This window comes from Triturus cristatus, chromosome 2_2, assembly GCF_964204655.1.
Source record: "Triturus cristatus chromosome 2_2, aTriCri1.1, whole genome shotgun sequence".
Taxonomy (NCBI): Eukaryota; Metazoa; Chordata; class Amphibia; order Caudata; family Salamandridae; genus Triturus; species Triturus cristatus.
The window spans coordinates 241797268-241825158 of NC_140582.1; positions in this window are offsets into that span (position 1 = coordinate 241797268).

The following is a 27891-nucleotide window of genomic DNA, read 5'->3' on the forward strand; positions in this document are numbered from 1 at the left end:
TAGTGGGCGCTGGAGCGTGCTGCTCCTTGCCTGGATCGGCTGTTGGGTAGTTAGACTGTGGTGCAGATGGGCCACATTTCAATGCACCAAGTTATTGCTTCAATATACTAATATGTTACAGTCCAAGCTTGAAGGAATTGAAAATAAGGGGAGGTTTTAGTCAAAGGCTGCCTAAGTGAGGAAAAATCCTTAAAACAGTCAATTACATCGGGGTGAGGGGTTGTCTTACCTGTGGAGAGATACAGCAATGGAGATCTCTGTCCTCAGCAACAATGTGCTGTGTAGTAACCGGCTCAATGGCAGGCACTGGGCGCTGGTGCTTAGTGCTCTCATTTAAATAGAGCGGGAAACCACTGAAGGACCTCAGAGGGGTGCCAAAAGGGAGGAAGGACTATGGATGAGTGATAGCTGTGTGTAACAGCGGTGGCCATCTTGGGTGAGTGAAAAACCAAGTGCGGTTAGTGTGAAGTGCAATGCAAGGGCGTGCGTAAGTGTCAATGTGTGACAAAAAAGGAGTAATTTACGCATTAACTTATTACAGTTATTTACAGAACATGCTTGGGATAATGGCCTGCACAATTGGAAGTAAAATTTGAACATGTACTGACGAATGTGGTATATACAGTTGAAAGTCACAGTTTGTGGCATATACAGGTACAAGTCAAGGTTAAGAATTTTCTCAAGAGATCAGCCAGAACAACCAATTAAAATCCAAGGTGTTGCAGTATGGTATTAGTCAATTCATAAGAGGGTAGTCCAGTCCTCATTCCTATTCAGGCCATTTTTGATTGTATCAAAAAGGATTATTACTTTTAGTTCTTCACGGTTTAACAAATGGGTCATGTTGCCTCCTCTCTGTGGCAATTTGAGTACCTTCAGAATCGTCCAGCGGATGTCATCTTCGTTGTGTTTGGCATCCGTGAAATGTTCCACCAGTGGTGCGTTGGGTGTGTTACACCTGATACGACTTCTGTGCTTTCCAGTTCTTGTCTTTACTTTTTGTGTAGTCTGGCCAATGTACTGGCTAGTGTTAGGAATAGATATTGCAACTGAAACCCTTAAAACATTAGATGCTGAGATTTTGGACATTGAAAAGCAGCTTCAGGACTCAGGAAGTACAGAAGAAACCAAGAAATTATTAGAACAGGTCGAAAAAACAATGGCTGACTTCCATAGACTAGAGCAGAACAAAAAGTCTAATAAAATCAAAAAAGATATTAAACTATACAATATAGAAAACACCTACCCCTATCTCCAAAAAGATTTTTACAACAATAGATTCTACTCTAACCTTCAACATAGTAGACCGTGGGGTCGATTCAACAGGCGCCAAAACCTGGTAGGCTTTTCAGATACCTCTGCCGACTCTTCAGATAGCTCAGATCAAGCAGAAGGATCAAGCTCAACAAGACGAGGAGGAGCTCATTCTGACAATTTTTTAGGCAGAGGCCAAGTAGACACACCACAACGAGGGAAAGCAAAGAAAACACAACGGTGGTACAACCCACCAGGGGAACGCAAAACATGCAACAACTATTACAAATGGTAGAGTCCCCCATCGATACCACAGCAATGACGGATGTCATTCCTATTTTCAACTTGTCCAAACAAATATTAACAGAGTCTGAACTTTCCTTGCTTAAGAAAGGGCTCTCGTTTGTACCTACTATCCGTCCCAACTTTATGGAGCTACAAACGGAACTCCTCAGATTTTTTAGACGGATCCGCCTTAAAGCCTTTTTTTAACTCCACCCATCCCCTACCAACACTGCTAATACCCCTTTCCGTCCCCCATCTACATTTTCACCCACTGCTAGTATGTTACCAGTGGAGATTCTGACTTTTGAGAAGTTAGTACTTAAAGATCTGGCCAATCTGGAGAGCAAAAAAAGATTTATACCTTATAACATTACTCTCCAAGAGAAACAAGCGATTAATACGCTCAAAACCAATGAAACCCTGGTGATAAAGAGTGCCGACAAAGGTGGCGGCATAGTGCTCCAGGAGAAAGACACTTACACAACAGAAATCCTACGCCAATTGGGCAATACTGAACACTACCAGAGTCTTCCAGGCAACCCTACCAAGGAAATTCAGGCCCTTATCTTGAAACTTACAACTGAAGCTCTCAGTCAGGGCTTTTTAAGCAAAAAAAAATTCATTTTCTTAAATGTGAAATCACCACGCACACCGGTCATCTATACCCTTCCCAAAGTCCACAAAAATTCTACCAACCCTCCTGGACGACCAATTGTGTCAGCCTGCGGCTCAATCGTTGAGCCTCTTGGTTCTTACGTAGATTTCTTCATCAAAGAATTTGGTACCTGTCACTGCCTGCTATGTGAGAGATAGCATGGCTATGATAAACCTTATCGAACACCATCCATTCGACCCCACATCAGATACACTATGCACCATGGACGTAGAGTCCCTGTATACCAACATTCCCCAGACAGCGGCTCTATTGGTAATACAAAAAACACTTGACTCCCGCCCCCGCCCCCATACTGTTCCAACACTATTCATTTTACAACTGTTAGAAATCTGTTTGACAAGAAATGTTTTCACTTTTGATAACCTGTATTACCAACAAATCAAAGGGACTTCTATGGGCGCAATTTTTGCCCCCAACTTAGCGATTCTGTTCATGGACCAATTGGAGATAGGTTCCATTCTCACTGACACAAATCCCTTCCTCCCAGGCATTTGCCTATGGCGAAGATATATTGACGACATTTTTATCATTTGGAGACATGATATTAGTGCACTACAACAATTCCTTCATTGGTTAAATAACAACTGCTCAGGCCTATCGTTTACGATCTCCACTGATAAATCTGCCATTGCCTTTCTTGACCTGACAATCTTCCACTCTGAAGGCAAATTGCTCACACGCCTGTACAGAAAACCCACTGAGCGGAACACGCTGCTCAGTTACGGAAGTAACCACCCCAGGGCCCTGAGGGATTCACTTCCATATTCTCAATTTCTGAGAATCAGGCGCAACTGCTCTTCCAAAGCAGACTACTTCAGAGAGGCAGCCACTCTCTCATCTAAACTGAAAGATCGTGGTTACCCCAAGAGGATAGTAAAAAATGCATCCAAAAGGGCATGGTACTGCCCTCGTGATGTACTTCTGACTCCCAAACCCAAACGTGAACTGGAAAGAATAGCCTGCGTCACTACCTTTTCACCAGTATCCAACCAAATAAGAAAGTCTATAATTCAGCACTGGCCAGTCATTAATGCAGGTAGTCTTAGCATTGAAAGACCGCTATTCGCTTTCCGTAAAAGCAGAAATTTGAAAGATCACTTGGTAAGAGCAGCTCTTCCCACCACTGTCCCCCATGTAACACTTGATTCTTTTTGGGGTCTTTCTCCTATCCTAGGACATTTCAAATGTGGTGCTTGTAATGTTTGTGATTTTACGATTGAAGGCAAAAGTTTCACTGCCAATAACATTACAGTTAATTCGAATGCCTTCTCTAATTGCAATACCTGCAATGTTATCTATTTAATACATTGTCCTTGCATGAAACTGTACATTGGCCAGACTACACAAAAAGTAAAGACAAGAATTGGACAGCACAGAAGTCGTATCAGGTGTAACACACCCAACGCACCACTGGTGGAACATTTCACGGATGCCAAACACAACGAAGATGACATCCGCTGGACGATTCTGAAGGTACTCAAATTGCCACAGAGAGGAGGCAACATGACCCATTTGTTAAACCGTGAAGAACTAAAAGCAATAATCCTTTTTGATACAATAAAAAATGGCCTGAATAGGAATGAGGACTGGACAACCCTCTTATGAATTGACTAATACCATACTGCAACACCTTGGATTTTAATTGGTTGTTCTGGCTGATCTCTTGAGAAAATTCTTAACCTTGACTTGTACCTGTATATGCCACAAACTGTGACTTTCAACTGTATATACCACATTCGTCAGTACATGTTCAAATTTTACTTCCAATTGTGCAGGCCATTATCCCAAGCATGTTCTGTAAATAACTGTAATAAGTTAATGCGTAAATTACTCCTTTTTTGTCACACATTGACACTTACGCACGCCCTTGCATTGCACTTCACACTAACCGCACTTGGTTTTTCACTCACCCAAGATGGCCACCGCTGTTACACACAGCTATCACTCATCCATAGTCCTTCCTCCCTTTTGGCACCCCTCTGAGGTCCTTCAGTGGTTTCCCGCTCTATTTAAATGAGAGCACTAAGCACCAGCACCCAGTGCCTGCCATTGAGCCGGTTACTACACAGCACATTGTTGCTGAGGACAGAGATCTCCATTGCTGTATCTCTCCACAGGTAAGACAACCCCTCACCCCGATGTAATTGACTGTTTTAAGGATTTTTCCTCACTTAGGCAGCCTTTGACTAAAACCTCCCCTTATTTTCAATTCCTTCAAGCTTGGACTGTAACATATTAGTATATTGAAGCAATAACTTGGTGCATTGAAATGTGGCCCATCTGCACCACAGTCTAACTACCCAACAGCCGATCCAGGCAAGGAGCAGCACGCTCCAGCGCCCACTAAGTTTTATAGAAACCTTAACTGCAAGGTATGTGCCCTAGACTCATTTACATCCCAACCCCACATCGATTATGACACACCAAATCCAACCACAATGTAACTTTTTTCACAGCGACCAAACCAAAAGCAACAACGCTGTTCTTCATTGTCAGTTTCCACTCTGACCTGCCATATGTGATACCCCTATGTCCTCAATTGGGGTAAGCATACATGTTACACTTACTTTTCTCACTGAGTCACGCGCCATTCCGTAATGGTTAACACCCCCGGTTACGTGTTTCTCATAACTTCACGTCCTCCCAATACCGGTTCTTATTTTTTAATAAATACGACTGTCCCCCAAGCCGCTCACGATCGGAATGCACATTCACACACCTTTAATAACTCACGTGGTTCTAGTTTTTAAACAATTTTTACGTAGAAACTAGGTAGCCCGCCGATGCCTTAAACTTCCAAACACCTCCAGTCATTCATCATTCCCCCATTGAATGTAACTTATTAAATCCTGCTTGCCATAGCACACTCACAAACAAATCCCCACTCACTTGACCGGAATAGGCCCGAGCACGATCGTTTTAACCACAACTCCATGTGCACAATTGATAACCTTGACCTTCTGACATGCTATAACTTTCGAGTATTCTTAATATGTTCTAAGTTTTCCCTTGTTCACACAAGCTATTTTCTTTGTTTTCTTTACTCTGACAGGCGTTAAAAACCAGGCAAATGTTATAAATTTAGTCCTGAAGATGATCCCGTTAATCAATGAGCTTGGGATCGAAACGTCGACTTTTTAAAAATAGTGCCACAAATATCCATTGTGCTTACTCGTTGTGGTCTCTATTTTGTCAAACTTGCTACAACTTCATTTATGCCTGCAAGTTGCAACGGCTCTCAGTCTTTGCCTGTAACTGTTGTTTGTCCTAAACTGTCTGCATTGTTATTCCCTTTTTCCCCCCCGCACGTTCCCCATGCTGTAGGGTGCAGGATTGTGCCCCACGATAAATGTAGTGTTTTCATTATCCTTGACCATATCCTTTAGTATCTGAAAAATAAAAATCCCCTGTCCGGCTGGACATCGGATGTGTATAGTAACCCATTGTGGTCTATATTTAATTTTATGTAAAATTTAGTGTCTGCTCAGGACCATTGTTTTCTACATATATAATTGATACCCGTGGTCCTTAGCCATTTTTCGTGTTCCCTTGTTTGTATAAAATATCAAAGTCATAGGAGACACTAGTCATATTGACACTGGGCCCAACAATAACGCTTAGTCTTTTTAAAAAAACATGTAGATCTCTGTCCACATTAAGTCTCATATCTACTGTTCTCAATTTAATTAACCATTGAGCCTCAAGTTTTCTTAGTCTAGAGACCCTATCACCACCTCGAGGATCTTCTAACACCGTAGCAATGCCATGAAATTTAAGTCTCAGTGTCTCGATGGACGAATGTATAGTATTATAATGAACTGCCAGAGGATAATCACGATTGTTGTTACGAATTGCCCTGATATGTTCCTGAATACGTTCTTTGAGGGGCCTGATTGTACTACCCACATATATCAAGTCACATTGACAGATTATGCAATATACCACACATTTTGTGTTGCAGTTTTTGAAATTCATGATGTTATGTGATTGTTTTGTATTATAGCCGACCTGTTTTATGTTATGGCAAGCAAACTGACAGACATTACACATTGTACATTTGTAGAAGCCTTGAGGTTTATTGGGTAACCAGCTATGTTGTGCTGGTTTTGCTGAGTCCGTAATGGCTGAACTCAGAATGTTCCTTAATGTCCTGCCTCTTGTGTAGGTAACCTGAGGTTTCTGTTTAATAAAAGGGACTAGATCACGATACAATTGTAAGTTACAACTCAATACCACTCTTGCAGTAGTGATATATATAAGATTCTTCGTAAACACTGGCACCTATTACAATTGGACCGTGATCTAGTCCCTTTTATTAAATAGAAACCTCAGGTTACCTACACAAGAGGCAGGACATTAAGGAACATTCTGAGTTCAGCCATTACGGACTCAGCAAAACCAGCACAACATAGCTGGTTACCCAATAAACCTCAAGTCTTCTACAAATGTACAATGTGTAATGTCTGTCAGTTTGCTTGCCATAACATAAAAAAGTTCAGCTATAATACAAAACAATCACATAACATCATGAATTTCATAAACTGCAACACAAAATGTGTGGTATATTGCATAATCTGTCAATGTGACTTGATATATGTGGGTAGTACAGTCAGGCCCCTCAAAGAACGTATTCAGGAACATATCAGGGCAATTCGTAACAACAATCGTGATTATCCTCTGGCAGTTCATTATAATACTATACATTCGTCTGTTGAGACACTGAGACTTAAATTTAATGACATTGCTACGGTGTTAGAAGATCCTCGAGGTGGTGATAGGGTCTCTAGACTAAGAAAACTTGAGGCTCAATAGCTAATTAAATTGAGAACAGTAGATATGGGAGTTAATGTGGACAGAGATCTACATGTTTTTTTAAAAGACTAAGCGTTATTGTTGGGCCCAGTGTCAATACGACTAGTGTCTCTTATGACTTTGATAGCACACACATTGCTTGTATATGATTGTTGTTAACAGTCCAACTATATCTAATAATCATGTAACTTTTATAATGATTATGTAAACTTGTTAACAACTGACGATTCATTTTAGATCCAGTTAGGCAGCTCTTTGGTTCTGTTTCCTCTCTTTATCTGTTTGCAACATGACAAGTCCTTTGTACATGACTATTGATGTTACAATAATCAATGACATTTGTTCCTTCAATTGTTTGTATCATCATCTACTGAATATTAATACAATATCCTATGATACACAATAAGGATAATATGTATCTAGCTCTGCTGTAATTTGCTAGACACCTTACAACTATCCCTTTGCATGCATTACTCATGTGGTATCGTTATACAAATAATTGCAAATAACATGCTTAGATTATGACGTTTTGTCTACCAATTTTACCTGTCTACTGATAATAACTATACCAAGTCCTCTTTCTGGTTTCTTAACAAACCGGTTTCTTGTCTAACTTCCTTCCATTTTCTAATTTCATTTGATTTTGCTTTACTAAATGGAAACACACTTATGTTGGACTTAGGACGATCGTTTTCACGAGTCCACAACTGAACTAGACAGTTTTCCACTACCGGTATGGCCGTTTGACCATTATACGCGATTTGGTGCAATTTAACCAGGACGATATGTAAATCATGTCAGGTCCATGACACAAGCCTATAATACTAATTGTCCATTTTTGGTAACTTAGTTAGCTTTTATTCGATCTCTTTTTTATATATGGACGGGGCTGTCTATCCATCGACAGCTCTATATGATACTCTTCAATATGGCGGACGATCCTTTTTTACGAGTTTACAATGAAACTAGACATTTTTCCGTTATCGTTATGATCATTTGACCATTATACGGGATTTTGTACGATTCAATCAGGACGATAAGTAAATCATGTCAGATCCATGACATAAGTCCAAAATATCAACTGTCCATTTTTTGCAACCCATTTAAGTTTTATTTGACCTTTCTCAGATATGGAGGGGGATGTCTGTTCATTGACTGCTCTATACCACACTCTCTAATATGGCGGCCTCATTTGCTTAACACGCCTGTTTCCTGTGTAACAGTTAGATGCAAAGATCACATGACTGTGGATGATCATGTGACTACCCCAGTTCCTTCATCAAAAGAGGGTCAGTCCGACCGGGGATTCACTGTAGTAGGAATGTATTGGAAGCTACTCCATTTGTTGACACCACTACGGATATTAGGTAGGCTTTGGGATTCAATTCAAAATCGACTACTTTAGCACTACTTTCTTGGCTTAAGACGATATCCTCTCTGTCCATTTATATAAAATAACCTTTCTTTATTGTATTTTCAGGGAGCCGACTTATCAAGGTTTGCTGCCCGTGGTGTGGTTGTATTTACGAACAGAAGTATTTTACCTAACTCCTTGAAAGTTGCATCGTGTATTCAACACTCGACTCGTTTGGGTGAGTGCTTTTAAATTTGGGCACAGATTCTGGTATACTTACTGTATACTTGGACCTTTTTACTTAGCTTATAGTATTATTTTACTTTATGCATTCAGGTGAATATATCCATGACTATTGATGAATTGATGATATAAGTGGTCATCGGTTATCGATTTACATATCCTAAAGGCCATCGTTTTGTTAATTGACTCTACTCTGGTCGTTTATTACATGACATTGGTGAGTGCTATATTTTTTTCTCTCCTAATGACATTTTCTGTGAATCTCCTTAATATTATTGACAACTAAACTATAATAACACGTATGCTTGTGCTACGTGTACAGTTACATAGTTACTTTGCTTACTCCGCTTTATGACATGCGCTATTTATTCTGACAACAAAACTATGTTTCAGTAAATTTGAATTTTGATTTTTTTTTGCACAGTGCAAATGTGTGTTCCCCGCTCTTTTTGGGAGGTGTCGTTTTATCTATCATGGGACTATGAGTGTTAAACTCTAATGTAACCACTAGTGCTGGCATAATGGCTAACACGTAGTGAATTGTATGGAATACTAGCCACAATATGTAAGCAGATAGACTTCCTGGGATATACAGGAACTTGTATTTTTATGACTGTAACTGACAATTGAACCATGTATTCGAGGTTCTATGTTTTTCTGGAATTACTACATTATTGCTTCAATGTAAGTGCTCATACACCTTTCCTTTTTGACAACTCGTTTATTCCTCCCTCGTTTTTGTCTGGATATCTGAAAGTTGATTACCAGATGACCATTGAAATTTGTTCTGACTCGTGTATCTGGTGGGTGTTTTTCGTTTTTCGTTTCTCATGCTCTTAGTTCTGCATATCGGATATCACAGATTGACTTATCTAGTGGTAGATGATCACTATGGACTTTTTTCTTTTTACGTGGTACTACTATAGCCTTATAGCCCGCCGTAGCGGGCTATACCGGCTGTTAAAGGCCCGCTGCAGCGTTAAAGGCCCGAGCCGAAGGCGAGGGACTTTAACAACAGCAGCGGGACTTTAAAAGCCGGTATAGCCCTGCTACGAAGGGCTATAAGGCTATTAGAACATTCTGCCACTAGAGGGCAGAATGTTCTAACAAAACGAAGCCTTCGGGGAGCGCGAGGGGATTCAAATCCCCTCCGGCTCCCTGAAGTCTTTGTTCACAGCCAGAGCTGTGAACAAAGACACATTGGAATGTTGGCGCTCCGGGCTTATACCAGCCATTATAAGCCCGGAGCACTCCATTGTTTTCAATGGAGCTCCCAACATTCCAATGTTCTAATACACTGTATTCAATTTCTACTTTTGGGTTGACGTTTTCTCTTCACGTGATGCTACTATACTATATTATATTTCTACTTTTGGGTTGACTTTTGTTTTTGACCCGTTTTCACTATGGCACACGGTCATTGTGCAACTTTTTTTCTTTTCTCTTCTCCTTTCATAATTTTCTTATCTATTAATAATATGGACAGGATTTCAATTCATAATGGTTTAAATATCATGTTATGTCAACTTGCTTGTGTAGGCTCACATACTATGTGAATTTTCGTTTTTTCCAGCCTTGAAAAAGTCTGATTACGCAAAACATGTGTTGGCTTTATCTCTACTTCTTGTTGGAATACGCTTTATATGAAATAAAGAAGACAAATACACATTGGGAGTGGAGATTTTATTGAAAGAACACAACATCACTATATCTTAGATTTGTTCAAAGTTGTGCCACAAAGATATAACCATTTACTATTTCTATCTTGGGCGAAGAGCGCCTAATGTATTTGTACTAGGGAGTGCTATTACTGACAATTTTGATGAATATTATGAGTAAGGCTGAACTCCAGCCGGCAGCCCGTGGCCACACTGTCCTTTTCTCTTTCTTTCCCAAGCTCTTCTACACTGCACTTTGATGTTTGATTGGCTTATGACAAAGCCTCATAAAGTAATAGACACAAACACTGCACCCTGTATTCACATCCTCTTTATTTACAAATGTATCTCAGACAACAATCTGCACCTGAGTCTTTTTAGTGAAAACAAGCAAGCGTGAAGCTCTGCGTAGTAAATCGGGCCCACAAATACCAACAATAAAGGAGAGACCTTAAACCCCTCTCAAGTACTCCTTAATACAGTCCTTTCAAATTATTTTGCTAGGCATTCAATAGAAGTATGATTCTACAGCACGGAGGCAGAATGAGACCACCACTAATGCACAGAGAGAGGTTGCATATGGTTATTCCAAGAGTTTGCATTGCTTCCTCCCTGTGGCCCCTCCTCTATTCTATGACTGACCAAGACTGATCTGCTGGAGATAGTGCATAATCTATTAAAGACAATGGAGCGGGGAGTAGTGTTCTTGGTCCTTTTGGACCTCTACATGGCCCCTGATATGGTGGACATCACGATCCTGATGAAACCCTTGAAGGACATTATGGGAGCCAGGGGTATTGCCACACATTGTCCTCCTTCCAGTTCAGACAGACTGGGTAGTACAAATGTGGATGTGCTGTGCTCCTTCATTCATGCTCTCTTGGCAGGTGCCACAAGGTTGCCATTGTGCCCCTGATTGTTTAATGCATGTCTCAAACCCCTTCTTAAGTATCCTCAAAATACTCAAGCTAAAAGTATAATTATAGATATATGATACTCAAAATATTAAAAGAGCAGGTGTCGAAAATGCAAATACTTAGACCCTGAAACAATACCAACTCTGGGTGAATATTAACTCTCTTTAGGTAAAAGAGAACAAAACAGAAGTAAACTTAACAAGGATCACCTCGAATTAATGACACAGAGACTATTCAACTAAAATAATATCTAAATAAATAGTACAAATGTTGGAGTTTTACTACCTATCGATCTATGAGAGCAAGATCAGGTCCAAAGGGTAATTCAATCTGTTACATTTAATGTTGCGTGTGTTAATAAAGTAATACTGCACATGCCCACGACAATCAAGGGAGATACAGCAATGATGGTTGCAAGGAAACAATTGCCCTTTACTTAGGCATCACCAAAAAAGACTAGACAAGTGACAAAAAAATAATAATTATAAGAGTGAGACTGGCATCCGGGTTTCAGAAAAGTAACTATGAGGCGTATTTACAAGACAATGGTGCAACGCAGTTTCGCAAGCAATTTTACTGCGCCGAACTGCGTCATTGTCTAAGTGCAGGAATGTGCCATATTTACAATAATATAGCGCATTCCTGTACTCACCCATGCGCCGGTGCACAAATAGCTGCCATGCGCAAACGCAGACACCCTTGCACCATAGTGCAAGGGTGTCTGCCTTGCAGAGATCATTGTTGTTGTGCAGGAAAGAACACATTCCTGCACAAAAACAATCATTAATAGCGTTTTGCTCCTTCTATGTGTGTTTCAGAATGTAGCACACGTGGAAAGAGCAAAATATGAGAAGAAATAAATATATTTTTCCCCGTTGCACCACCCTCACACCTACCCTGGGGAGGCGTACATTTTCTCTGCTGCCTCAGATTTACGATCCCTTGTAAATCTGGGGCAGTGTCAAAAAGCCATTGGTGTTGCTGGGAATGGCCACAGCAACACCCATTGCATGCCCCTTTAACGCAGAAAACTGGATCAAAGAGAATGATATTTACGAGGCCGCATTGAGCCATGTAAAGTGGCTTAGCTCTGCCTTGTAAATATGGAGCAGGACATAGCGCCACTGGAGCATCACGAAAAACTGATGCTCAGGTGGCGCAGGTGCCTTGTACACGAGGCCCTGAGTCTCATATGTCCACAGGGCGCATCACCGTTTCCCGTTAAAGGCAAGAATAAGGTTTATTCCTATTGGCTAATCTACATATGCTTTCCTGGCGCAACCCTACAGCACCTGCTAAAATTAAGCCCTATAAGGTAGTAAGACTCTCCTCTCCTAAAACAGAAAATACTTGGCAGTGAAGGAATTAAATCTTGAAACCACAGGAGGCCTAAGACTGGCACATTTAGGTGGCCGGGGGCTGATATTTCTGCCACTGAATCTAAATTAAGAGAAGGATTTCAACAAGCTAGTGTGTACTGTTCTGAATTACACCAGGCAACTGATCCACAAGGGGCACTTAAGGACAATTTCATTGTATTAAGCGCTTTAGAAATGTCCTCAATAATATCAGTGATAACAATAATAATATGTTTTGTGGGACAGAGATGCAAAGCGTTTAACTAGATGACTGACAACTGAACAAAGGCAGCAGTGAAATACTTTTACTCTATAGTAAAAAAACGGATACTTAGAGGAAAAATATTTATTTTTTTAAACTTCAAGCATTTTGTTTATTCTGAATGTGCCTGTTCTTTATTTATGATATCACTTTGAATCATTCAAGTGTCTATCCTTTAGTGGGCGTAGACGATTTTACTGTGAGGGTCACCGTTAAAGTGATTCTTCTGTGGCATTTTGAAATGGGAACAAATTATACTAAAAAACGGCTGGGAAATGTATGAGTTCCTTCAATATAAGAAACTCTGAGCACACGAGATGTGATAAGTGAACTGATTCTAAAAAGTGTTTTCTAGTTTGAAGAAACAATCAAATAATTCAAATTTGGCGTGTCTCTGGATATGCGTGGTTCTTGGTCTGCGAGTTGTAAGTACTGCCAAGCTGATAATATTTTGAAGTTTGGGACTGCAGATAGAGAATAGATTTATAAAATGTACATTTCAGTTCTTTTCTGATCGGGGATGATAGATGCAAATCTTGGCAGTTTATCGAAACTATTCAGATTTTAGGGTCAAATGCCTACATGGCAGGTTCTGCTTTCCATGCTTCTGTGCTCGACATTTGGAGTACCCCTGCACTGGGCAAGTATACATTGCTTACTGATTAAGTGGAACGCTGAATCAGTTCCACCTATGAAGAAGAAACCCTCCACTAATTCTTGCAAAGGGGCTGTTATGTTCCATAGTTGCTATGTTTGCTCTCAAACGGCTTGATGGTTATATACAGTATAGAACAACAAGGCGTGGAGAATAGCAGCGGTGGACTGGAGAGAGGACGTGTCATCCTGCCAGCTTCAAACAATAAAGTGTGCACTACAGCGATCCGTGTTCATGCATTTATGTGGATGCAGTACACGACAGGGGCAATGACTGGGACAGGCCTGCAATAATTCCTCTAGGTTTTAAGTGAAAGCCAGATCAACTATATAGTCCTGGCCTGGGTTTATGACAAAACATAGTGCCAACTAAAACTATTCACAAATAATGGGGCAGGTGATAGCTTAGCAAAGGTGTAGCTTCAGGGGAGGAGTTTGGGGTGTGACACCCCCAAATAAATACATTGTTTGTTTAGTAGTTGGGTATGGGGGTCCCGAGGTGGGACTGCTATGTCTGCTTCAGTTTTTCCTGTCATCTTGATGTCACTAAGAGGTTTTTTTGGAGTAAAGGCAGCTAGGGTGACAGAGGACTTTACTGCCATTACTCTTCCAGCCAAATAATTTAGAGATTTCCGCCAGCCAAGTGGATATTTCTGCACATTGGCAGGAGCCTTCTTCTTGGCAGTTCCTGTCAATGTAAGAAACGTTTAATGGACGGCTCCCTCAAACATGACAGCAGTCAACATTTCCCAAAATGTCTTTATTTTTCAAAACAAGCTCCCAAAAGCAAAAGTTTGATTTTGAAAAATTCCCTATAAATTAAAAAGTTCATGACGCCCACACCAGTTTCTTCCCAGGGCGTGGTGTTTGTTTTCCTTTTTTTACTATCCCACACTGCCAAGATATACCTGGCAGTGACGGTCAGTAAAAAAAAAAAGCTATTTTACCATCCACTTTTTATCAGGCGGACGGGTTGTGGCATACTTCTGATGGCACCTACTCTGTCGGACTGCTGAAGGAAGTGTTACGCTGGCAGAGTAGATTTTAACTTGCAGTCTGTCTGACTACAATTTGGGCTGGCGGTCCTTGAATTTAGTGGCACAGTGCCCGTCGTCGTTGCAACAGAGTACCCATTTGCAAAACTCTATATAAGTCACATAGGTCCACCTAATGAAAATCAATACTACTCCTGCACCTCGGGGGAACAGTCCATCCCGAACCTTGGTCACCTCACACATTCAGCCTGTGGCTTACTGGTTTTAGGTTGCAAAATTTGAAGTTCACACCCCGAATCTCACAGACTAAGCTATGACCCTTGTGACAGTTGGAATACAATACCTATGCGTTACATGTTTGCTTCATGTGAAAATACACATTTAATATGGATTGCACTTCTGCGGGTGTTTTCTTACAGGAAATGTTAGAGACAACTGTGCCTAGGGTTCAAATGCTACATGCAGCACAGCTGGCTCACCTTTGCACCATTCCACACAACTGTGGGTCACGCTAAACAGCCTTTTTTGCAAAAAGTCCACTGATTATCTCATTGACAGGCAACAGTGAAGATCCGACACAGCTCAGTTTTCTATTTTTATATATTACAAAATGGATATTAAGTTTGCGCCAAAGTCAATACACATTTAAATGATCTTCCGTGAACCGTGTCATACGTTATAATATATTTACGTGCTACTTCCATTGAAACCTCTGAGATATCAAAAGGTATCAATAGAAAATCAATACAATAAAAAATTAATGTTTAGCTCTGAAAGTCTGTAAGAAAGTCTGCCTTTGTGAATAAAGAATACAAATCCAAAACCTTTGGGTTATCTAACTTAAAATGAATGTAATGAGTAATATACATGTGCACAGTAGTACAACTCCTAAATAAAGCCACACCAAAAAAGTCATTCTTGCGAACTACTGTGTATTTATTATTCGACATGTGAGAATGTCTGTCCTTCTCTTCTAGCTCACAGAAAACACAGCAGAGTGGAGGCAATACGACGATCTATAAAATGTATGCAAATCAAGTTATAAATGTACATGTTAATCCTCTGGCATTCGGTTGCTCACTTAGATACTGTGATCTGTGTTTCAGAAAGGTTATGGGGAGCATACCATTGACTATTCAGAAGAGCGAAACTCTGGCCCTGTTGACAAGGTATATTCCTACCCAGTTGTAAACACCTGTTTATGCATGGATAGGAATTAGGAGTTGGTAGATATTTAACTCATCCGATTATTAACAACTCAACTGTCGTTAAATTTCGACAGGCCAAACCTGCTGAAATTTAGCGGGGGAATATCATAAGGTATTTACCGTACCATGCAGATTTTGGTGAGTTAATGACCAAAATCCACATGTTATCCCCAACCAACTCATAATAGGTGTTATCTATCGCTCCAGATAAATAACATATCCAATGGTATTGTTATTTATCTCATGCTAAAGATAACACCTAAACTCACAATCAGAGCCTCTGTCTCCTGCACTAACTGTACAAAGTCATGATACTCGTGTATTGGGCTGGAAAAGGTGGAATGCAGACCTTTATCCACAGTAGAGAACTCAACCCTTCTACCAAGAGTCAACAGCAACAGGGAGAAAACTGTTAGCAGAATCCATAACGGTATGGAGCACACGGGTGAGTATGGCATTGCCACTGTACCGTTAGAAGAGAAGTGTAGTTGGAGCACTGAAACCTGCTTCTGAAGGGTAGGGCAGTGGTTCCCAAACTTTTTAGAACCACAACTCACTTTTTAGAACAACAACATTTCTCAAAACACCTACCTTTAATGGACATGAGGCAGGGCGATTTTTTTTATGCAACTAAAGCATCATGTGGACGCCCATTGTCATTACAGACAACACATTTTTACTGAAATGACGATTAAGATTGCCCAGAGATACAGTTTTACTGATAAAACTACACAGCACACAAATGATAATGTCTGTTTCCATTTCCGCCATACTTTAGAATTACAAAATAAGTGCTTCATTTTTGCTTCCTTAACTGATGGATGCATACAGTTTATTTCCAGGCATTTACAATTTCCTGTGTTTTGTGAAAAACAACAGCTTACATTGTCACGTAATTCACTCTAAAAACTCCTATCACTTTGCAACCAGAGAAACAAAGGTAAATATCAACCCCCGTGTTGAAAGTATAAATCAGCCTGGCATTTGACTTCTGTCTTTGGATCAACAATTGAGACATGTTAAATACCGAATTTAAAGGCATCTTTATTTATTGCTCTGACTTTAAGGACCCACCGAAAATAAGCTTTGACCCACTAGTGGGTTGCAACCCACAGTTTGGGGTTCATCTTGTATAAAAGCATGAGATGTGTCAAGCTTCCTTGGGTTTCTTAACAATGTGGTTTTAGAAGGACAGATTGCTGTCAACGATGATTCAAGTGATTTTTTGAAGATACTTTTGGTTTGTTTTTCAAACACATGGATTTTTGACCTGCTGGATTGTTACTGTATTCTGTATGAAACTGTCTACTTCTTCTGTCCAGTCAAATTTCCATATCATTAAGTTCTAGCGTCTTCATCCTAAGAGAATGAAACCACAAGGCGGCATCTGACATTGCCTCTAGGGCACAGGACTCTACAGTCTCCCATGATCCATGTAGAAAACCGAGCCCGCTTGATTTAAAATAACACTTGCATCACCACAAAAACTAAAGCTATGGCTGTAAGTTGTATAATAGGATGTCCCTGCATAAGTACCCGAGTGGGCAAGGACCCTGTTTTTACTGTTCTTTGAGCACCTATGCCACAAAGTATGCAAATACTTTCAATTGCAAATGCCAATCGCCTTCATGTGAGAAAATGCATTTCCTCACATGGAATATTTTGACCGCATGGTGGAGCAAATGTGCTCACAGTTACGGGTTTGAGGGTATTGTCAGGTGAGGACAGCCGCAAAATGCAGAATCACCTATAAACTCCCCAATTTGTGAATATTTACAAATTTTTATCAAACACAGTGGCGGCTGGAGACATTTGAAAGTGGTGGCCGTAAAAGTGTGGGATGAGTGTCCTGTGGCGAGCAAGCGCAGCTAGCAAGCCTGATCGTTATCAGAGGGGTTATGGGGAGTTGTCCCCCCCCGGGAAAATGCTGAGAAAAGAGTGGGCAAATGGTGCATTGTCAAGCAAATTTGAGAAAGCAAGAAGGTTAATAAAGCAATTGTAAAAGTGTAGCTATGACATCAATAAAGGCGATTTCATATGATAATGACATAGGTAGCTGCTTATTCAGTATAAGGAGAGAACTTCACTTCACAACCTCCAAACACACAATGCACCGACTCACATGTAAGCACTGTATTTTCATTTACTTTTGCCTTCTCAATATTTTGGCAACTGTGTACCTCTTTCTCACACAGTTGAACAGAATAAGAATTGCAACTGGAATAAGTGACCATTGCAATGTTTGTTCAGCAGAGAGGCCAAAGATTGAATGACCAAATATTCGGAACAACTTTTTGAATCATTGACAGGCACTGTGAGAAATTTGCACTGCCTTCAGCCTTTGCTCCAGAGGTCTCAATGATGGCCGTTATAAATGCCTCTAGGCAACTCAGTTTAAAGTATGCACTCTACAAGAGAAATATGCTACAAAGTAATACAGAAATACAACATCCTGGGAATAGTGAGCACTCTTAAGGAATGCAAGATTAAGTAAAACATGTGAAATATAAAGAAGAACTAAATTGCTGACATGGAATTCCTTAACATTCAGAAATCGATCACAGTTATTTGCCTGTTGTGGATGGGTGGATTGGTGGATGCATGCATGCAGGTATGTATGGATCGATGACTGGTGAAGTGGATGGATGGGTGGGTAGAGTGGATGAATGGAATTGAGGAGGATGGATGGATGAATAGGCAAATGTGTTGTTGGATGAATGAATTAATGTGTGGGTGATAAGCCAATGGATGAGGTTGTGGGGCAAATAGACAGATGCAGGAAGGAAGGAGTGGATTGATGAATTGAATAGAAGAAACAGATAGTGCTGTGGAAGGATTGATAACTTGGTGAAGGGAAAGATGATATATGGCTTTATAAGTAAATGGATGGTCAATTGAATAGTTTTGAACGCAAGATAGATGGACAGGATGATGGAAGAGGTGGATTCATGTATGACTCCCTAAAGGAAGAGTTAATAGATTCTTCATGGAAAGTTGAATGGATGGATATACGTATGGTAGGATGGCTTTACACAGCCCTTCTTTAGCACAATGCACAGTGCCAGCAGAAGTGGACAGCGATTGTGAACACGTGTAACATGTGATCCAGCGCGAAACCGGGAAAAAAAAGGGCAAAATTTAAAAATTATCCTTCCTGTGTCGCAGACCCGACGTCACACTAGCTCATTCACACACACAGTCATTGGTGGGGCCCATAACACCAACACTCAAACGTCTCCACTCACGAGTCTGCACACAGGAGGGATGATAAATCAAGCACTGGACATGGGGGGTAGTACCTTATTACCTATAGCGAAGAAAAGTTATTTTACAGAATATACATTAGCATCACCACCTATAGGATCCTAACCTTAAACATCAAGGCACTCCACCACTTGGTCGATGAACCAATTAGTTGGACTGGTTGATGGTGATTTAGAACCAGCTAAAACACATTTAAGCCTCAGAACCCTCTAATCTCTTAATTGAAAAACCACAAACTCGTAATTTCAGTTAATCAATTATTTGTTTATCTAAATTTTGTTTGCAATTAATATTAGCATTTTGGTCAGTCAAAGTTTTGAATTTTGTTCAATCAGCACAAATCGCATGGAATTTATATTTACCTATTCTTGCTATCGGGATTTTTCCTAATTCATTTGGCTCTGCATAAGCCATTTAATTGTCCCAATAAGCAGGCCAAAGCTCAAAGTCCGAAAGTTCTTTGCTCAGCACGTTACAGTCCCAAAGATCTCCAAAGGACCAAGAATCGTGCAAGCATCTGTCATCGCCTGTGGGGTCGATAGGGGTGTGCAGTCATCGAAAACCGCAGAATACTACTCTTATTATAATGAATTTTGGGATAACATGAAACATTTTTAGACCAAGGAAGCAGATGATTGGACAATTTGAAGAATTTTGTAAGATCGTCCGATTTTTACGTCAGTCTGGGTTCTCATGGATTTTGCTGGTTCACTTCTTCTGTCCATGTTGTCCTTATGCAACATTGTAAAGTTTGCTTGTATGTCTCGATTGTTTATTTAGACCAGATTTTACTGACTGAAGTTTGGCAGTCCTCCATGTTCCTATCCTTGACCAGGAACACTGTGCTTTGAACTAGAGGTTGCCTGGAGGTCTACGGAGCCATCCGAGTCTGCGCAGTAGGCATCGCTCTCACGAGACGGTGGCCACTTCTGAACTCCATTTTGGACGCCATGTTTTGGTAGGCCCAAATGCCAACTTAAGCGAAACAAACACAAAAGAAAAATTAATATTCAGAAATGAAGATCCTAATGTTAAACCCTCACTAATCCCTTTATATATTAGTATTTTCCTAGCTTTTAGCGACATTTAAAGCAATAAAACTCACCCTTCGACCAAAACGGGAACGCAACTATCACAAAAGCCACATAAATTATGTGATATCCTATTACCACACATACTACAATTAATAGGCGTACAAGTTTTAGTTATTAGAGTTATTCTGCCATGCAAATAGCAATAAGTCCCACGAGTAATTGGTGTTTAATAAAGGTGCAAATAGTTGATTAATATAACACTGCAAACAGTTAATTCAAATTATAATGTAAGTAGGTTATGTAATTAGTATTTTCATGCAAAATAGAGGAGGTATACAAAATTTAGCTTTACATGCTCCATCAATCCCCCCTTTGGTGATTTTTAATATCACCACAAATCCCTTAAATTTTGATAACATTTATAATAGAAATGAATTCAGTTCTCTTTACGTTTTGTTAGATCACATGATTGTTTCCCCTGTCTCTTTTTTTTTTATTGTCATCATTTGCCATTACGTCCATCCACAAGAGACGCCAACCACCACACGTGTCTGCCTTGAAGTAATTTAGCGATCTATCCTCCTTCATGGTCTTTTCCGGGCACGATTTATTTGATAGGTGGGAGACCAACCTCTTAAGTGGGAAACAGAGAAGCTCCAGTCAATGGTGTTCAACCTGACAGACCCGGGATTACGTACGGGAGAGACCACTTCCCAAGGTCCTCTGGAGACTAATTGACATAATCATCGGACCCAGGGATATAAAAAAAAAAACCCCGGTCATCCTATCTCCAGTTTATTAACAGATCCCAAAAGGACAGATTTCTTTTATGACATGATCTGGCCAAGTCAGTCTTTGAGGTTTCGTACAGTGACATTAACCAAGCTGCGTGTGATGGAGCTTTAGCTTCCACCCAAAATTTACATATTTGTCGCCTTGCCAGGATGATGGAATAAAAAAGAAAAGACTTTGCCTGTCCGTTTACATTTTCCTCCAATCCAAAAATTATTAGCGTAAGAGTGATGTTCAACGATATACTTAAAATCGAATCCAAGGTGACCTTTACTTCCCAAAACAGCCTAATGGCAGGGCAGTCCATAAACATGTGTGTATCTGAAGCTGCCACCAAATTAGACTTATTACATTTCTTCCCTGAAAGAAACTTGGAAAGCCTTAGGGGTAAGGGGTAGGCCCGATGCAAAGTGAACAGATGATTACGTCTTAACCAAACTGGTTTCACTGTTTTATAGAGAAAAGAAAAGGATCTCATCCATAAGTCCTCACACTGAAGGGCCAACTAAGTTCCCCATAACTTGTCTGGCTAGGCGAAATCCCCATCCGCCTCCTCCACCATAGACCAGTACCAGATTGCCACCTCTTTACCCCCTTCTTGCTTTTCTACCAATTGTTGTTCGAACTGGCTATATTCCCCGATTGAGGTCCTTTCCTATTTACTGCTCGTGCCCAACTGTCCAACTGTATGTATTTAAACCTAGAGAAGGCCGTACCCACCTTGTCCCTCAACACCTCCCAATCTTGTACCCTTCCATCCACCAATAACTCTCCCCATCTAAGAATTCCAGCCTCTTTTAACGTGGTTGCTAAACTGTCCTGCATACAAGGTGGCAGCCCAGGAGACTCCCACACCGGGGCGAAGTTGGAGTAATAGTGTAACCCGACTTTTTTAAAAATCTGGACCCAGTTTGATATGACTGACTGCAAGGTCTTTAATCTGACTTTTTTGAAATATTTAATGTCTCCAAACTTAAATAGAAATCCATCCAATGGGATATCTACTCCCCCTAACATAGCCCTGAACATAGCTCCCAAAGATGGAGTTTTAAGAAGCATCCTGGAGTAAGTCAGCTGAAATGCCCATGCATAATATAACAGATCTGGCAAAGCCAGCCCTCCCTTTTCCCTCCTCCTTCTCAACTTCTTCCAGGTCAGCCTAGCTGTTTCAAAGTTCCAAATAAACGAATTTATTTCTCGCTGACTTTTTTCTTGGGTAATACGTATTCCCAGGTATCTCATGGATGTTACAACTGTTAACTGTAGATTTGGGACGTTCCAACACATAATCTCTGTTTTGCTGGCGTTGATATCATAGCCAGAGATTTGCCCAAATTCTCCTGCCTTTTTAATTACCATCGGGAAAGCTCTCTGCGGATCTGACGTGTAAACAAAAATATCATCCTCATAAAGCGCTGTCCGCTTCTCCCATTCACCGAATACAAAAGGAGGAATCTCCACTTCCTCTCTTAACACTTGAGCAAACGCCTCTATGTAAAGATTAAATAAAAGAGGCGAGAGCGGGCAGCCCTGTCTAGTGCCTCTAGCAATTTTTATCGGGTCTGTTAAAATGCCATTGACTAGCAATCTAGCTGTAGGGGCCCTGTACAATTTCTCAATAACCCGACAAAAGACCTCCCCCAACCCGAACCTTCTCATCACCTCCACCAGATAGGGCCAATTGACCCTATCGAAGGCTTTTGTGGCGTCTAAGGTCAAGGTAGCCAGTGGAAGGGAAAATGTGGTTGCGATGTCAATCGCCCCTACCAGATCTCGAGTGTGGTCGGCCAGCTGGCGTCCCCTTATAAAACCCCTTTGGTCTTGGTGGATTACCGATCCGATTACCTCCCCCAATCTTAGTGCCAAAATAGATGTAAACTTTTTTAGTCATTGTTTAGAAGGGAAATCGTCCTGTAAGACCCACACTCCAAAAGGTTTTTCCCTGGCTTTGGGATAAGAAATATCGTGGCATCATTCCAAGAGTCAGGGGGATTCTCCCCTCTCAAAAAAATGCCATTGAGAAGGGTCGTCAATGCTGGAATTATGACAGGGCCTATCCCTCGATATAGTTCTCCGGGTAAATCGTCCGGACCCGCCGCTTTCCCCTTCTTCAAATGACCGATTGCTTTTCCCACCTCCTCCTCTGAAATCTCCCTTTCTAGGTAGACCCTTTGTGATGTTTGGAGAGAAGGTAAAGCAATATTATTTAGCCACCTCTCCCTGACTTCCGGGTTGTCCCTGACCTCTTCCTTATAATTTTCTTGAAAAAATTCTTGGAAAGCAGTCCCTATTTCCCGATCCAAAGTCCTAATGATATTCTCTCCTACTCGTTTGATCTCTTTAATATACTTTCTCGCCTGTTCTGTTTTGACTTTCCATGCCAGGACTTTTCCCGCCGCTTCCCCAAATTCAAAATGGGAAATTTTGCTTGCCTCTCATCTTTTAGTTAACCTTTCTTGTAATATGCTTTCAAGCTGACGTCTCAAGTTAGCCTGTTTTTCTGCCGCCCCTGAAGATGCCATGTTGGAACCCAGCTGCTGGTCTATTTAAGCCAACTCCAACTCAATATTTTGTATTTTCTCACGATAAACTTTCCTTCTATAGGTAGCTCTATTAGTTATGCAGCCCCTTATATATGCCATCATGGCATCCCAAACTTTGTTTATGTCTACCGAGCCCAAATTTAGTTCTAAGAAAGACTTTACCTCTGATAACAAAAAATTAATCTCCTCCTCTTCTAGTAATATCGTACGGTCGAAAGACCAGGGGGAATCTTTCTTGTAGGTGGCCCCTTGGAGATCAAATATGATAGCCATATGATCTGACATATGTGAGGGACGGTAAGTCAGCCCTTTTAAAGGATCTTTTAAGGTATAGCTGAAAAGGGCATAATCAATTCTTGATTTATGTTTATATTTGAAATTTTGAAAAGAAACCCCCAACTTATTACCTGACCTTTCCCTTCATACATCAGGTTTTCGATTATGTCCAGCAAAGCCAACCTTGATTTTGATGGCACGAGTGCTCTTGACTTGGAAGACTTATCTAACAAAGGATTGAGCACAATATTAAAATCACCGACCCAAATAACTGGGTCCTGTGAGAGTATGAGATGGTTCTGAATTACTTTCAGATGGGAGGGGTCATCTTGGTTCGGCCCGTAGTATCCTACCAATATTAAAGGTATACCCTCCAATACAATTCTCGAAATTAGCCATCTCCCACTGCGGCCTTCCTTACAATCCAAGATTTGAATTTTTACTTGTTTTTTAAAGATTATTAGTATACCTCTTATATTAGCGGTTTGGTCCGTACATAGGAACGTATCTACGCAACTTTGTTTCCTTAACATCTCAGAGACCTCTGCTTTTAGTAAATGGTTCTCCTGAATGACGATGGCCTGCGCAGGAGAATCTCTCAAATATTGTAGAATTTTATGCCTTCAGCTCTTTAGACGCAGGCCATTGACGTTCCAGGATAAAAACCTAATAGAGGTCATCTATATAGGGTTTTTTCTTTTTTTTCCCTTCCTTCCCTCCTCTTCTCTTATTCCTCCCTCTCTTTCTCCTTCCTTTCCCCATTTAGGCCGTCTCCCTGCACTATTTTCCACTGCCATGGAGTTAATATTGCCACGAGCTGGGATAAACCCATTCTCTACTGATAGAAAGAGTATAAGACAGACTGAATTTCTAACCTTTGTGAGGTCTGACTCCTGAGGAATTTTATTGCTTTTCCCCCCTACCCCCTGTGCCCCCCCTACTGCCCTCCCCTCTTCCCTGGAAAACCCCTCCTTCCTAACTCTTGCCAGATGTGTGGCAAGGTTTACATCTCCCCTCCCCGTCCTACTCCCTTTCACTAAACTAATGGTGACTTGTTGAAAATGATTTCTGCGGGTCTGAGTTCTTCTCTCATGGACCCCCCTCTTACTTCAAAGACTACTTAAAGAAAACAAAAAATAAGAAATTAGCAACGAGATACCCCCACCAAATAAAAAACATAAGTTAATAGCATTTAGACTGTAAAGTATAGAGATTCTTTTATGGGTTATAGCCTCTTTTTAATGCTCGAGCTAACTTTCCGATAGGTATCTAGTTACCCTAAGTCTTAAAGACGATATTTTTATATGTTACGTACATATATATTATTTATTTATATATTTATTTATTTTTCCCTATATGTATATATATTTTTTTTTTTATTGTTTTTAATATTTGTTTCTTTTGGGTTAATTTAGAGTGGTACTTAAACCTCTTACCCCCCTTATCCAACCCGGTGCTTTACCCCATGACCATAGAAAGGAAAAAAAGGAAACGACAAAAGCGAGAAGCAGAAAAATCCAGCTGGCCCAATCCTTTAACTTCCCCCCCTTGTGCTCTCCCCCATTTTTCCTAAGAATTTGTCCACTTCGAAGGGGGATCGAAGGTTGTACATCTTATTATTATACATTACCCGCAAAAAGGCGGGGAATCGCATCTGGACTGTGGCCTCTGCCGCCCTGAGCTTTTCCATCCTCTGGCCAAGTTCCCATTGCCGATCTGATGTCACTTTAGAGAGGTCTGACCTGATTTCACACAAAAAGTCGGGGCCCTTGAGTGTCTTTGATTTTAAAGCAAGATTCAAAAAAATTTCTTTCAAAGAGTATGTTTGGAAATTTACCAGAATCTTGCGTGGTTTAGTTCTCCCAGCATTGAGGCGGAAGGGGTCACGATGGATCCGCTGTATGTCACTATCCAATACCTCTGCTGTTGCCTCCAAATTTAGAGAGTCCCTCAAAAGTGACACCACGAACGCTTTTAAGTTCTCCTCCTCTCTACCCTCAGGGACTTTCAAAATCCGCAGATTATTCCTCCGCAAAAAATTCTCAAGCGACTCAACCCTCTCCTTCAAGGCTTCCCCTTCCCTCCGTAATGTTTGAATCTTACCCTCAGCTACCTCCAACTTCGCTTTTATAACCCCCACCTCTCCCTCCAAACATTCCGTTCTGTCACACAGTACGTCCACTTTCCTTTCCAGTATTTCGCAAGCCGCTTTTATTTCAATTTGATTTGCCTTAGATATTGCGAAATCACTCCTAATCTCCTCCCTCATGGCTGACATGGTGGTCAAAATAGTTTCAATAGAGGTATTTAACTCCCCTTGCCCTCTCCCGCCTCCACCCTCCATGCAAGTATCCGACATAAAGCCTACTGCCCCCTTGTCCTGTACATAAGCTTGATTTGAATCAATACTGCCGGTAGGAGCAACGGTAGAGGTAAAGGTAGAGGCAGAAGTAGAATTGGGGGTAGGGATGGAGGTGGGAAGGACAGGGGGAGAGAGGGGGGGTACTGACCTTCCTAAAGTGGGCGCCTGTAGAACCTGTGGGGGCGAGGGCATTACGGGGGGGAAGAGACTTACTTATGTGTCCCCCCTTGTTTGGGCCACCACTTAGTTCAGGCAGATTAATTTCAGCCATACTTGCCTTTTTTATTGGGTAACCAGATCCTTCAGGATTAATAACCAGGACCTGGGGGAGCAATTAGAAGAAAGAGCGAAGGGAGGGGGTAACCCGCACCACACTGTTCAATCTGCTCTTATCCTTGCCCTTTCTTCTTTTTCCAGGCTCCTTACTCAGATATTCCCCCTTGTCCTTCTCACTGGAATAATCTGAGCTCCAACCTCCTTCAGCCTGATCTTTCACTGAGCTGGATATTTTGGGAGGGTTCTCCACCTCTGAATTTCTCAGGCCTGCCTTTGCGCCAGTTTTTGAGCCTCGTGCGCTTCTCCCTTTTCCCTGTCTTTTCCCTTTGCCTTTTACAGGAGACTCCCCGAGTATTTTCCGTTGTTTATTATTCCTAGTGCTCGCCCCCACCTCCTCGGGCTTCCCCCCACCCCCACTCTCTTTTCCAGAGTCACGCACCTCTTGAGCAGGAACTATGGGGCCCCCTGCGTTGCCTTGGGCATCCACCGTGGCGGTCTCCCCCCCACTTCCCGCACCCCCGCCAAACCTCTCTGCAGGAGCCCACGAGCCGCCGCCCTTCGACCTCTCCTCAGCTCCACGACTGCTAGTCTCCACTTCGGAAGGCAGGCTGGGGGGTGGAATCTCTCCACCGGGGCCAAGCACATCAGCTCCTGCCTCGAGGTCCGCTGAGGGAAAACCTCCACAAGAACAACCAAAGTCCGAGCCCTGGTGCCGGTACCGAACCGTCAGACACCAGATGCTGAACCCCTTCATAATGGTAACTTTTCTCTGCCACGTCCCCGCTTGTAAGAAACGTACGAGAGACCAAACCGCTGAGAGACCAAACCGCTGCCACCAAAAAATGCGTTATTTTAAATTTCGTAAGTCTTCATGGTATTAAGAAGCTCCGGGGGTCCGGAGATCCAAGACTTGAAATATAAGGCACGTTCAGGTTCAGGTAAACTCACACCAGCTCACCATGTTCACGAAGACAGAAAGACAGTAAAGCAGGAGCAGGAGCTCCATGGCAGACGTGCGTACCGCACTAGCCTGCAGCTGCCATGTTTTCCCTGTCTCTTCCTCTTTTGTTTTCTTATACATATTCTCTTTCCAATCTTCTAATTCTATATCCTCCATTCCTCTTTCTTTTCTTTCTTTCTCTCTTTTCTTTGCAGTTTCTCTTTTTATATGTTTTTGTAATTTTCTTTTCTTGCTACATAAGCATCCTAGTCTCTGAATTAATACTAAAAATATCACACATGTTACAGGAAATAAAATCTTACCAATAAAGGTACTACCTAATTTTAGTAAAAAGTCCTTAATAGTAGAAAACTTTTTTCCAATCTTCTCCCAAATACCTTCAACCTCCAGTGGAACAATCTCCTCATGCAAAACAGTTATATTCTTTATGTACGTCTTTAAATCTTGACTTTCGTCAGGAATATAAGTACAACAATGTTGGACCTTCAGCATTCCACAAACTCCACCCTCTTTTGCCAAAATTATATCAAGGGCAAGTTGATTTTGCATCACCATGGCTCTCATGGCAACCATTTCGGTGTTTACCAATAAAAATCCTCCAGCAGTGCTTGTTGACAAGCGATCCACTACTGTTGATAAGTTTCTAATTTTATGTGCATTCAGAGATATTCCAACTGCTGGTATCAACGCTCCAAAAATGTCTCCTA